Source organism: Perognathus longimembris, chromosome 6, assembly GCF_023159225.1.
Source record: "Perognathus longimembris pacificus isolate PPM17 chromosome 6, ASM2315922v1, whole genome shotgun sequence".
In the NCBI taxonomy this organism is placed as follows: Eukaryota; Metazoa; Chordata; class Mammalia; order Rodentia; family Heteromyidae; genus Perognathus; species Perognathus longimembris.
In genome coordinates, this window is record NC_063166.1 from 17,914,066 (window position 1) to 17,927,835 (window position 13,770).

A 13,770-nucleotide genomic window follows, 5' to 3' on the forward strand; every position below is an offset into this window, starting at 1 on the left:
TATATATATATATATATATGCAGAACTAAAAAAAATACATTCCTCCAAAACAAAACCGCAAAGCACCAATAGCCCCCTCAACAAGTCGGCTAAAGACCTAAAAAGAGACTTCTCTGATGAGGAAATGAGAATGGCCAAGAGACATATGAAAAAGTGCTCTACATCACTGGCCATAAAAGAAATGCAAATCAAAACAACATTGAGATTCCATCTCACCCCAGTAAGAATGTCATATATCAAGAAAACTAACAATAACAATTGTTGGAGGGGATGTGGCCAAAAGGGAACCCTACTTCATTGTTGGTGGGAATGTAAACTGGTTCAGCCACTCTGGCAAGCAGAATGGAGATTCCTTAGAAGGATAAACATAGAGCTCCCCTATGACCCAGCATCTCCACTTTTGGGCATCTACCCAAAAGACCACAAACAAGAACACACTAAAGTCACCAGCACAACAGTGTTCATCACAGCACAATTTGTCATAGCTAAAATATGGAACCAACCCCGATACCCGTCAGTAGATCAGGAAAATGTGGTACATATACACAATGGAATTTTATGCCTCTATTAGAAAGAGTGACATTGCCCCATTCGTAAGAAAATGGAAGGACTTGGAAAAAATTATACTAAGTGTAGTGAGCCAGACCCAAAGAAACATGGACTCTATGGTCTCTCTCATAGGGAATAATTAGCACAGGTTTAGGCTAGTCACAGCAGAGGATCACAAGAAACTAAAACCTATGCCCATATGAAGGCATAAGATAGTGCTAAGTGAAATGAACTCCATGTTATGGAAACGAGTGATATATCACTGTTGTAATTACTTAAAGCATGCCATGTGAAACCATAGCTTCTATTGTTGATGATCCTCTTGTATCCCCTTCCTGTGGTTGTACCTGCACTATCACTGTATCTTATCTGAGTACATTAGAAACTGTATATACTGGTATTAGAACTAGAAAAGTGAGAGGGAATACCAAAATTGAGAGACACAGGATAAAAACACAAACGACTACAAAAGCAATACTTGCAAAAATGTTTGGTGTAAACCAACTGAACAACTCATGGGGGGAGAGGGAAAGAGGGAGGGGAGAGGGAGGGATGAAGGAGGAGGTTACAAACAGTACAAGAAATGTATCCAATGCCTAACGTATGAAATTGTAACCTCTTTGTACATCACTTTGATAATAAATTTTTAAAAAGAATTAAAAAAAAGATTTCTTATGAGAATACATGACTAGGAGACTAAGTGTTTTGTAGCTATGTAGAATTCTTGAGAATGACAGTAGTAAAAAGAATGCTAATATATAAAAAAAAATAAAAGGCAAGTGGAAATGACATAAAAGCCTGATATTTTCACAACCAGATTCTAGACATGGTTTTACCTTTCTTTGAGGGTTGCTCTTTAGTCATGCTTAAGTTATCATTCATGAACATGGTTAGCTCTGTATTCTTGACATCTGTTCCAGTAGACATTTTGGTTGTCTCCTCACCAGGGACTGCAATTTATTCACTTAAAAGAATGAAAAAATAAATACAGGGAGAGGAGGAGAAGATTTCTGTATTTTATGTAACGTGGACTCCTGTCTTGGATCTGTCAGTAAATAATTGTAAGGCTTGGAAAGCTCAGTTACACTCAGTCTTGAGTGAAAAGGTCATTCAAAAGCACAAGGCCCTGAATTCAGACCTCTGTTTTCACATACACACACACACACACACACACACACACACACACACACACACACACTCAGACACACAGAGACAGAGAGAGAGAGAGAGAGAGAGAGACAGAGAGGGAGAGAATTAAAATTTGAAATCAAAACCAGTATTCATTTGCAAAATAGAGTGGTCAGGGATTTACTAACTACTGTGAAAATTAAAACTATGTGCTTACATTCCAATTCACACCATAGGACAGTTAATTTAATAGAGAAGATTATACAGTTCACACAAATTACATCTAGGGAATCTAAATCTAAGAGTTCACTGACCACTGGCTTATTCCTTTATTCATTAAACTTTGTCAAATAAGTAACTGGAATGTTGTGCTTCTGGAATTCTCTTTTTCTATTTGGTGAAAGGACTTTGTCTGACTGACCCTTCCCCCCCTACACTTATTACAACTGAATTCCTTGCCAGCTTTCAGAGAAACCAGCAGAAACAGATTGGCTGGAGTACATGAGTGCAGTGGAATTTGACAGTAGGATGTGAAGGTAGGACAGAACTGGTGTCAAATGAGGCTGCAGCTGCACTTCCCAGTATGAGACTTGCAGGGCCTCCTGACAGTCAGCTGGAGAGGGGCATGACATGAAGAGAAGTCAGAAAGGAGGGGGGAATAAAGGAGGATGTAACATACAGTACAAGATATGTATCCAATGCCTAACGTATGAAACTGTAACCTTTCTGTACATCACTTTGACAAAAAATAAGAAAAAAATCAAATTATAAAAAAATGAATTTTGTCACCAATGACCATGTGCCCAATAGAAATGAGCTTAATATGAGAATCTTACGCCGAAATGTCTAATTCCAATAAACCCTTAAGTGTAAAGAGGAAAATCACTTGTAACCTGTAATTGCTTCAGGTAATTCTCTGTGTTAATCTATTTCCTTCCTTTCTTCCTCTTTTCTACTTCCTTTGTTCCTTCCTTCTTTCTCTCTTTTCTTCTTTCTCTCTCCTTGTCTCCCATTCTTCCTTCCTTCCAATATTCCTTTTAGAAAAAAAGCATCACTCTACCATCTTCATAATTATCTCACAAGAAACATGTTCTTTCCCCCACAATATCTAGCCTAAATTATCAAGTTAGACTGTTCTCAAATGGTCAAAGACCCATGACCACCTCTCAAAAACAGAACATCAAAAAAGCAAACTAACCTGAAGGAGGAAGAATGCAGAATCTTCAATTCTTGCACATAAATTTCTCTCAGCTTTTTGAAATTTATTTATATCCCTTGGTTATAAATAATTACCCAGAACCTTTAGTCTTTATGTAAGCAACCATGAGGATTTGGGGCTCAATAGTTTAAGTTTTAACTGTACTTTCACTGCTGATTGAGAAGGAGTTAAAGTTCCTCAAATCTTTCTCAGGCTGTGTAGTCAACTGACCTGATTTAGGTTTTCCTTGATCTTCCAATCAGAATCAGTGCCCCTTATAAGAATCTGAACACACTGCACACCTCTTTTAAGCAGTCCACTTCTGGGGTCTCCCAGAGTTATTTTCCTCTGCATGATGGTGGAGTTCTATTTCTCATTTGGAATCCCTTTGGACCCGTACGTCTGTTTAGTGCAAATGAATTGTGTGATTTTGTTTCTTTGCTTTTACAGGGCTCAGAGTTTCAACCTAGGACTTAGGCTTTGCTTAGCTTGCTTGCCTGGCTAGTATTCTTCCACTTAAGCCTCACCTCCAAACATTTTTTGGTGGTTATTTTGGAGACAGTGTCTTGTGGACTTTTCTGTTCAGACTGCCTTTAAACACTGAGATTAGGAAATTCTGCCATGATTACAGATGTGAGCCACTCCTACCCTGCTGCTGAAATCAGTTTCATATAGAAGCCAGACAATACATTTTGGTTGCCTTGGGTAATTTCTATATTTCCTTCTGGTTTAATATGATAACCACTTGCAAGTCATTGAGTTTTCTGTGAAAATTTAAATCTATGATTCTGCTTCCTCTTGTACAAAAGGTATCAGATGGCTCAGCATGCCTCCATTCTGTTTCCTCACCTCCAAATTTTCTTGTGAATCCACTTAGGACAGGACATCCCAAGACAACCAACTCTGCTGGCAGATACAGTGGTCATTTGTGTAGACTTCTTTATGGATTTTTAGCCACTTTTGCCAGTCTCTTTTTTTAATTAATTAAATTTTGATGACAATGTGTTGTGCAAAAGGGGTACAGTTACATAACAAGACAGTGAGTACATTTCTTGTGATATCTTACACCCTCATTTTTCTTTCCCTTCCCTAGATAAGGTAGGCATATATATGATACCCAGTGTACCCAAATCATATACAGTAACCATGTAATGTATGCCAAAGGAAATTCACCTAGAACTTTAAATGTAATGTCAACAATAGAATCTTCCTGTGTCCTTCTCTTGGAGTTGTTTTTTGCTTATCCTCATCTTATATGATCATATGTACATAGCTGTTGAGCTATTGTGATCCACTGATAGGACTATTCTAGACCTTTTTATGTTTAATTGTTGTTTGGTTTTAGATACATAATGTAAGTTCGCTGACCCAAACATGTGGAAATACCATTTGAAAAGAAGTTTTTTGTTTCGCCGACCTGCTTTCTACTGTCCCTCCACCTTAACAGTCATATATCAAGGAGACCATGCCCCTTTGTTCTCTGTGTTCTGGGCTTGTCTCGCTCAACATTATTTGTTCAAGTTCTGACCATTCCCCTGCAAATACCAATATTTTATCATTTCTAATTGCTATGTAGTATTCCATTGTGTATAGGTACCACAATTTTTGGATCCATTCATCTGTAGAGGGGCATCTGGGTTGTTTTCATATTTTGGCTATTGTCAATTGTGCCACGATAAACATGAATGTGCAGATGTCTTTTTAATATCCTGAGATCTGTTGTTCAGGATAGATGCCTAGGAGAGGTATGCATGGGTCATAGGGTATGTCTATGGTGAGCATGTTGAGGAACCTCCACACTGTTCTCTAGAGTGGTTGTACTAGTTTACACTCCCACCAACAGTGGAGAAGCGTTCCTCTTTCCCAGCATCCCCTCCAGCATTTGTTGTTGGCTGAGTTCAGAGTATAGGCTAGTCTAACTGGAGTGAGGTGGAATCTCAGGGTTGTTTTTATTTGCATTTCCTTTACTGACAGAAATGTTGGACATTTCCTTATATGTTTCTTTGCCATTTTAATCTCTTATCCTATGAAGTCTCTCTGTAGCTCCTTTGCCCATTTAATAATTGGTTTACTGAATTTGGAGGCAGGTAGTTTTTTGAGTTCTCTGTAGATGACGAATATTAGGCATTTGTCACTGTGCTGGTGAATATCCTTTTCCATATGGTTGGCTGTGTTTCTAGTTTGGTGGTTATGTCTTTAGCTGTGCAACACCTTTTTATTTTGTAGTAGTCCCATTTGTTGAGTCTCTCCCCTATCTGTTGTGCCCCTGGGACTACATTCAGGAAGTTCCTACCTGTGCCTATAAGTGCTAGCGTCTCTCCTACTCTGTCCTTCAGTAGTTTCAAGGATTCAGGTCTGATGTGGAGGTCCTTAATCCATTTTGAGTTGATCTTGGTGCATAGTGATAGGCTAGGGTCCACTTTGAGTTTTCTACATGTGGATGCCCAGTTTTCCAAGTACCAGTAGTTGAAGAGGCTGTTTTTTGTCCATTGTATGTCTTTAGCTCCTTTGTCGAATATCAGCTGACTTAAGAATGTGGCTTTATTTCTGGGTCTTCTATCCTATTCCGTTGGCCTTCAGGTCTGTTTTTATGCCAGTACCAGGTTGTTTTTGTTATGATGGTTCTATAATAGAACTTGAAGTCTTATATTGTGATTCCTCCTGCATTGCTTCTTTTGCCTAGAATTGTTTTGGCTATTCTAGGTCTTTTGCTGTTCCATATGAATTTATGGGTTGTTTTCTCTATTTCAGTGAAGAATGTAGCTGGGATCTTGATGGGGAGTATATTGAATTTGTATAACATTTTGGGCAATATGGCCATTTTCACTATATTGATTCTGCCTACACATGAGCATGGGAGGTCTTTCCATCTCCTGGTGTCCAATTTGATTTACCTTTTTAGATTTTTATAGTTCTCATTAAATAGGTCATTCACGTCTATAGTTAGGTTAATCCCAAGGTAATTTATTGTTTTTTTAGCTATTGTAAATTGTATTATTTCAATAATTTCCTTTTGTGCTTGTACATTGCTGGTGTACAGAAAAGCTGCTGATTTTTGTGGGTTGATTTTGTATCCTGCTACTTTGCCAAAATGGTTTATTAGGTCTAGTTGTTTGGGGACTGAATTTTTTGGGTCCTTCAGATGTAAAATCATGTCATCTGTGAATAGGAGTAGTTTGATTTCTTCCTTGCCAATGTGTATCCCTTTGATGTCCTTCTCTTCCCTGATTACTATGACTAGGGATTCCAGAAGTATGTTGAATAGAATCGGGGAGAGTGAGCATCCTTGTCTTGTTCCTGAGTTTAGGGGAAGTGGTTTTAGTTTCTCCCCATTTAATATGATATTAGCAGTTGGTCTGTTGTATATGGCTCTTATTATTTTAAAGACTGTTCCCTCTATTCCTGTTCTCTCCAGTGCTTTTAACATGTATGGGTGTTGTATTTTGTCAAAAGCTTTTTGGGCATTGGCTAAGATGATGAAGTGGTTCTTGGTCATAGCTCTGTTTATGTGGTGAATTATGTTTATTGATTTGTGGATCTTGAACCATCTTTGCATCTGTGGGATGAAACTTACTTGATCATGATGTATAATTTTCTTGATCAGTTTCTGGATCCTGTTAGCTAATACTTTGTGGAGGAGCTTTGCATCTGTGTTCATTAATGATATTGAGTAATTCTTTTCGGGGGGGATCTTTGCCTGCTTTGGGAATGAGTATAATATTAGCTTCATCAAACAGGTTTGGAATTTCTCCCTCTGTTTCTATTTTGTGGAAGAGTTTGAGGAGTATTGGTATTAGCTCCTCACTGAATATTTTATAGAATTCATTGGTGAGTCCATCCATGCCTGGGATTTTCTTTGTTGAGAGGCTCTGTTTACATCCTGTATCTTCCTTTAAGTTATTGGTTTATTTAGTTGATTTATTTCTTCTTGATTCAGTTTGGGCAGTTTATTCTTCTCTCAGAATTGATCCATTTCTGTAAAATTTTCGTTATTTAGTGAGTAAATAATAGTTCCTTATGATTGTTTGAATATCCTGTGTATTTGTTGTAATTTTTCTGGTGGAGTCCCTGACCTTATGGATATGAGTCTCTTCTCTTCTTCTTTTTTGTAAGTCTTGCAAGGGGGCTGTCAATTTTATTTATTTCTCAAAAAAACAGCATTTAGTTTTATTTGTTGAACGGTCTTTCTATCCTCAATCAGATTTATCTCTTCTTTAATTTTGTGATCTCTCTCCTCCTAGTCATTTTAGATTCAATTTTTTCTTGTTTCTCCATTTCTTTTAGCTGCATCATGAGGTTATTTGCCTGTTCTGATTCCATTCTTAATGTGTGCACCGAGGGCAATGATCTTGCCCCTCAACACTGCCTTTGCTGTATCCCATACGTTTCTTTATGATGTATTTTCATTGTCATTGTGGCTTATGAATTGGTTAATTTCGTCTTTAATTTGCTCTATGACCCAAGTGTTAGATAACAGTGAGGGGTTTAGCCTCCAAGTATTTGTGTAGTTTCTGTGGTATCCTTTGTTATTGAGGGTTACCTTGACTCCACTGTGATCAGATAGAATCCATGGGATAACGTTAATACTCTTGTATTTGCTGAGATTCTTTGTGTGGACTATGACATGATCTATTTGGAGTATGTTCCATGGGCTGCTGAGAATGTGTATTGGGTCTCTGTAGTGTAAAAAACTCTGTATAGATCTGTCAGATCCATGTGGGATATGGTGTTACTTAGGTCTTCGGCTCCCTTGGTAATCCTCTGTGTGTTGGATCTGTCTCTTGGAGAGAGTGGAGTATTAAAATCTCCCACTATGATTGTATTTGGGTCTATCTTGTTCTGTAGATCTGAAAGAATTTGTTTCACAAATTTAAGGCCCCTTTTGTTCGGTGACTATAAACTTATCACCATGATATCTTGATTCTGGATTTTTCCTTGTATTAAAATGTAGTGTCCTTATTTATCCTTTTGAACTGATTTTAATGAGAAGTCTAGCTTGTCTGAAATCAGGATGGCTACCCCTGCCAATTTGGTTGGTGCATTTGTTTGGAAGATCTTGCTCCTTTCTTTCATTCGGAGCCTGTTTTTGTCTCTTGCTTTAAGAGGGGTCTCGAAGACAACAGATAGCAATTTTTTGTTTACGGATCCACTTTGTCAGTCTGCTTGTCTTTATCGGAGAATTTATACCATTTGTATTCAAAGAGATGATGGATAGGTGTGGATTTTTTTCTTGCAATTTTCATTAGGCTGTGTTTCCTCTTTCTTCTTTTTTGTCATTATTGACCTGCTCTTCCTGTTGGGCTCTGGCTGTTGTAGTTTCTTTCTGTTTTGGTCTGGAGGTCCTGTACATTTTCTGTTGGGGGGGGGTTCCCCTCTTAGAATTCGCTGTAATGCTGTTTTTTTGTTCACATATTCCTTTAGTTCCTCTTTGCTATGGAAAGATCTGGTTATTCCCTCAAAAGCAAATTCTAATTTTGCTGGGTATCTAATTCTGGGTTGTCAGTTGTCAGACTGGAGGACTTGGATTGTCTTCTTCCAGGCTCTTCGTGCGTTGTAAGTTTATGGAGAGAGGTCTGCTGTGATTCTGATCTTTTTTCCATTGTAATATAGTTCTTTCTTTGTTTTGACTGCATTCAGAATATATTCCTTATATTTGAAATCTGAGGCTTTGTTTATACTGTGTCTGGGGGTGTCTTTTCCAGGGTCCAGTCTGCCAGGTGTTCTATATGCTTCTGTTATTTCGTTGAGGTTTTCTCTTTTGAGATTGGGGAAATTCTCTGTAATAATTCTATTGAATATGTGTTGTGTGCCTCTGTTCTGATACTCCTCTCCTTCATCTATTCTGATTATATGCAGATTATATCTCTTCTCCCTGTCCACTATCTCCTGGATTAGTCTGCCCTAGAGTTTGACAGTTTCTTGGAGTGTGGTAATCTTCTGGTCCTTATCAGCTGAATCATCATTCAAAAGAGAGACTCGTGATTCAAGATGGTCAATTCTTTGTGATGTGGCTTCGAGTGTGGTTTGCATTGAGGCGAGTGAGCTGTTTATGGTTGCCAGATCAGCTTTCATTGTGGTAATTTCTTCTTTAATTAGTTGTGTTTTGAATCTATTTTTCCATGCATTTCATTTATCAGGATGTTAATGACTTCCTTAACGAAGGTTTAGACTGTATCTATTTTTGCTTCCATTTCTTTCTTGACTTTCTGAAGGTCCTTCGAGACTTCCATTCTAAATTCCTGGACTTGTTTTCTGAATTTGTTCCTGAGGCTTTCGACCAGTTGTCTCTCTTGAAGAGCAAATCCAGAAGCCAATGTGGACAAAAATTAATAAATCTTACCAAATGAAATATTAAGGTATCATTCCATTTTTTCAAAAGTTTAGAAGCAGGAAATTCTATAAAATGTAATATAGAACTAATTTTGTCATTCCTAATGGAATTTTGTCCTTCCTAATGGAATTTGATGGAATGACAAAATTGGTTCTATATAGCATTTTATAGATTTCCTATTCCTAAAGCTTTAAAAAAAAAAAAGAAATGATACTTAGCCCCATTTGCGAGGAAATGTAACAATTTGAAAAAAAAATCAGACCAAGTTAAGTGATTCAGACCCAAAGAAACATGAACTTTCTGGTTTCATTCATTGGAAATAATTAGTATTTGTCTAGGATAGTCCTAGCAGAGGAACACAAGCTCAATTTCAATGTATATATGATCACATAAGAAGATCCTAAGAGAAATGAGCTATAAGATTTGGAAATACGTGACTAATCTTTCATGTTGTTATTTCCAATATACCCTATGAAATTATGCCTTTTTATTTTGCCTTTTTTCCCCATGCTTTTACCCCTGTTGTCACTGTAACTGACTTTGGTACACTGGATATTGTATGTAGGTTTATCACAACTAGGGAAGGAGAACAACAAAATGGAGAGACGAAGAGTAAAAGGCAAACCAATGAAACAACAATACCTTCAAGTCAATATGCTGTAAACCAACTGTACATCCCAGGGGAGGGTGGGGAGAGAGCCAGAGAAGGGGGAAGGTGGGAGTTAAATGAAGGAGGAGGTAACAAGTCTCATAAGACATGTACAGACTGCCATAGGTAGGTAACTGTAACCTTTCTGTACATTACTTTGACAATTAAAAATAGAACTAATTTTGAACATAAGAATCATAGCAGGAAGGAAGAGGTGAAAATATCTAATAACTCTGCAGGAAATTGTGTAATGAAAATAAACAATTAATATAAGTGGATTTTAAACATTTAGTAAGCTATTTTATAATATCAAAGATAAATTAAAATTAGATAATTTTTACCTTTGAGACTATAATAGCCCCAAATTTTCTAAAACACAGCTCAAATTAAAAAAAAAAAAGTTCCAATATATTGTCAATGGAAGCTATGGCCCAAGTATCCCCCAAAGTTCATTGTTGTAGACCAAACCCATTATCCCATCATATTTGTGGGTGGGGCCTGTCAGGTGTAATTAGGTTTAGATGAGGGCATAAGGATGGGCTCACAGAGCAGGCTTAGTGTCCTCAAAAGAAGATGAGAGGTTGGGTGAGGAATGGTGGCTTACACCTGTAATTATAGCTACTTGGGAGGTGGAGCCTGGGAGGACAATGGTTGGATCTGAGTAATAAATTATCACAACCTTCATCACAGCAAGCCAGGAGGATCCACACACCTGTAATCTCTGTACTCCTGGAGGCATAGGTAGGAGGAACTTGGTCAGTAACTAGCCCAGGTGAAAAGTGGGGGAGCCTAAGAGACATCAATTAGTAGAGCATGTGTCTGATAAGCCAAAGGCCCTAAGTTTACATTCTTGTACCTCCAAAGAAAGAAAAAAGAGAAGAAAATAACACCAGAGTTTCCATTCCTAATCTCTCTTTACCTCTCTTGATTTCCCTTTTCTCTCCTCCCTTTCTTTCTTCCCTGTCTTTCTCCTTTTTCCTGTGCCATGTGAAGATGGAACTAGAATAAGCCTGGAAAACAGCACTCACCAGAAACTGGATCCTTCAGACTTTGACCTTGCAACTTTCCAGCCTTCACATTTGCAAAATACATAAGCAAATACATTTCTAGTGTGTAAGCTACCAAATCTGTGGGATTTTGTAGTAACAGCCCAAGATGACTAATGCAATGAGCATGCAGATTACTGCAGTCCCTATAAAAAGAGGCATTCGGCAATATCTATTAATGGTTAAAACTCCAAGGGACTTTAACCAGTAATTCATTGTGCTAAGTTTTACCTGAAGCTATACTCACTTGCATACAAAGGAACTGAAGTATGTACAAGGATTTTCATTGTTTGTGAATGGAGTATAATACCTGCAAACAGCATTTAATATGCAGCAAGCTCTGTTTCAACTATTTTATATGTGTTATTAACTCAATGAACCCTCCAATAAACATAAGTACCTTCTCCTTTAGAAGTTACTGTAGGTTGTAATCCCACTTTAGGTCATTAAATAATAGAATGCTTATGGCTCAATTACCACTTATTAGTGAGTCCTCTAGCAGGTAATCTGATCTAACTTTCTCACTCTAAAGAAGATGTAATGATAATGATAATGATAATATCATGTGAAATTTGAGGACTATATAAGTTCCACAAAACCAGGAGTTTGGGCTTAATTTATTTACTGGTGTTTGCTCAGGACTTAGAATAGTGTATCTACATACATAATAAACATTTAATCAGTATTTGTAAAGAAATGTATTTATCAAGACTAACTATAAATACCAAAAGCTATTCTAAAAGAAGATTTTCCATTATCACATTGTTAGTGTAAAAAGTTCAAAAACCACAAGTAATTTAGCACACATTTATAGGATTCGAATAATCTCTGAAGCCTGGGTTATAGCTCAAGAACTTGATAAGCTCTCAAACCTGAATGGTTATCAAGCCCTAAACTGGTCCAAGTGTGCCATTTTCTCATGGTGGAAGATATTCATGATGTGATAAGTTAAGGGCCCAAGTTTAGGGGTTCAGCTTTGACCTTGAGGGGGAAGGGCAACGGAGAGCGAATGGATCAGGAAAAGGTGGTACATATACACAATGGAATTTTATGCCTCTATCAGAAAAAAGACATTGCCCAATTTGTGAGGAAATGGAAGGACTTGGAAAACATTATACAAAGTGAAGTGAGCCAGACCCAAAGAAACATGGACTCTATGGTCTCCCTTATAGGGAATAATTAGTACAGGTTTAGGCAAGTCATAGAAGAGCATCACAAGAGCCCAATAGCTATACCCTTATGAACACATAAGATGATGCTAAGTGAAATGAACTCCATGTTATGGAAACAATTGTTATATCACAGTTGTAACTACTTTCAATGTCCCATCTGTATCTGTAGCTTCTATTATTATTGATGATGTTCTTGTATCACCTACCTGTGGTTGTACCTACAATATCTCTGTAATCTTATCTGAGTATATTGGAAAACGTGTATACTGGTATTAGAAGTAGGAAATTGAAAGGGAATACCAAAATTTGAGAGACACAGGGTTAAAAAAAAAGACAAACAACTACAAAAGCAATCCTTGCAAAACTGTTTGGTGTAAGTGAACTGAACACCTCACGGGGGGAAAGGGAAAGGGGGAGGAGGGAGGGGGGTATGAGGGACAAGGTAACAAGCAGTACAAGAAATATATCCACTGCCTAACGTATAAAACTGTAACCTCTATGTACATCAGTTTGATAATAAAAATTTGAAAAAAAAATCTTTCCATTTCCTTACAAATAGAGCAATGTCATTTTTGGGGATGGAAGCATAGAATTCCAATATGTATATGTACCAGATTTTTAAAAATCTATTTATCAACTGAGGGGCATCTGAGTTGATTCCATTTCTTGGCTAGCATAATTTATGCTGCAATGAACATTGTTGTGCTGACAGCTTTAGTGTGGCTTGTTTGTGATCATTTGGATAAATGCCCAAGACTGGAATTGATGAGTCATAAGGGAGCTCTGTGTTTAGCCTCTTGAGCAAAACCTCATAGTGCTTTCCAGAGTAGCTGAACAAAACTTCGGTAAAGTAGCACTATATAAAATTAACCTACAAGAATCAATAGTTTCTCTGTATCCAAGAAATGAGAAGAGAGATTGAAATCAAGAAATCAATTCCTCCTGAAACACCCTCAAAAAAATACCTAGGAGTTAACCACAGATGAGAAGGACCTTTATAATGAAAACTTTAGTCTATATTTCACACTATATTTTAAATGTTATAAAGCATAAAAATAAGATCTGTAATTTCTAATTACTTTGTATTTTCAGTCCCTTAGGATTTAGAATATTCCTGGCATAAAATCTTCTTCCTGATGGCAGGCATTAATATGGCAAGCATCATTTTCCACCTTTTATTTCCTAAAGGAGAAATTCAAGAGTAGGCCACAGAAAGGCAAAGTACTAGACTCTAAAGGCAAGAAGGGCTCAGATTAAGGACAGTCTTTGAAACTGGGAACACAGAAGACACCGAACTTGAGAATTAGTTCCTGAAATGGACCATAAGAAGAAATGGGGGTTTGGAAGAGAAGGGGAAACTATGTTAAATCTGAAACTACGGCATCTTTGTGGAAATGGCACCCCCTAGAGGATATAAGGCTATGGAATTCTGGGGAGACATTAGGTTTGGGGAGTGTAGATTTGAGAGTCTAGATCTGCCCAACAGTAAGACATAAGAAAGAGGAGTTTGCAAGGGGGACTGGAAGGGCCTTAAAATAAAATAGAATAAGAGTTAGTTAATATGATATCTTGAGGAGAAGTAAAAAAAGGTAGAGCACTTGTGATCCTCTGCTGTGACTAGCCTAAACCTGTGCTAATTATTCCCAATGAGGGAGACCATAGACACAGCAGAGGATCACAAGAGCCCAATAGCTATA

General features: G+C 37.5%; 1 long non-coding RNA gene across 1 annotated transcript; it reads right to left on the bottom strand.

Moving 5' to 3' along the window:
• Positions 1-1,450: 1,450 nt before the first annotated feature.
• LOC125352952 lies at positions 1,451-2,975 on the bottom strand. Its single transcript, XR_007211217.1, has 2 exons — positions 2,876-2,975; positions 1,451-1,513 (listed from the first exon to the last, which is right to left on the bottom strand). It is a non-coding gene; the product is annotated as an uncharacterized LOC125352952 (long non-coding RNA).
• Between the last annotated feature and the right edge of the window lie 10,795 nt (positions 2,976-13,770).